The 910-nt window shown below is 53.6% G+C and overlaps 1 pseudogene; it reads right to left on the bottom strand.

Annotated features, from left to right (window-relative positions):
• Positions 1-473: 473 nt before the first annotated feature.
• Positions 474-910, bottom strand: LOC101589448 (annotated as a pseudogene).

Genomic DNA, 910 nt, shown 5'->3' with positions numbered 1-910 from the left:
TGTAGAAAAAGCAATTTAAAAGAAATTTCCAGGGGAGAAAAGTACTTTTAAATAACCTATTGGTACTAGGTATGTAGCTCTTACCTCGTATGCACAAAGCATATAATCTGATCCCCAGCACCACGAGAACACAAAACCAAAAAAAAAAACCTCCTATCGTTTTGAAGCAAAAACCTCTAAACAAGAAAAACTGGAACAAAGGGAAAACTCAATATATGAATGAACTATAGGGAAGGCATAACTGTAATCCCAGTCCAGGCCGGTCGGCCAGCCACCGCCCAACAGCCCAGGCACAGAGCTGCAGACCCGGGGCAGTCTTCCTGTGCTGGGAGAGGCCCAGGCACAGCTGACAGGAGTGGGGAAAGAAAGACTGAATTACCCAGTTGGGCAGGTCACTGCAAAAGGCATCTACTCATATACTTTTTTTTTGGGGGGGGGGGCTTGGGGGAGTGGTGGCTTTATTGGCCAGGTGGCTACTTAAGGGGGATGAAACGAGAAAAGTGAGCGGCACCAATGCCAGCCGGCCGTGCTTCACGGGCTCGCAGGGGATGGAGAACTCGCCCAGGTGGTGGCCAGGGCTCTCAGGCTTGATCCCCACCTGGTTGAAAGTCTTGTCATTGTAGACACCCACCATGCTGCCCACCACCTTGGACAGGATGATGGTGTCGCGAAGGCGTGTCTTCACCACCCCGGGCTTCTGCGTGGGGGGTGCCTCCTTTTTGGCCTCACGTAGACGCTTCAGTGGCGAGTGCTGCTTCCGCCGAAGCCCACGGTTCGGCTGCCTCCTCTGCCGAGCGCTACAGCGCTGCATCAGCTGTTCGCAGGACGTGTCCAGCAGCTGGTCGAGGTTCACGCCGCGGTAGGCAAACTTGGAGAAGGTTCGCTTCTTCTTTCCCTCCACTTCCGCCAT

This window comes from Octodon degus, unplaced genomic scaffold (genome assembly GCF_000260255.1).
Source record: "Octodon degus isolate 3935 unplaced genomic scaffold, OctDeg1.0 scaffold00112, whole genome shotgun sequence".
NCBI classification, from domain to species: Eukaryota; Metazoa; Chordata; class Mammalia; order Rodentia; family Octodontidae; genus Octodon; species Octodon degus.
This window is presented reverse-complemented; position numbering and strand designations above follow the sequence as displayed.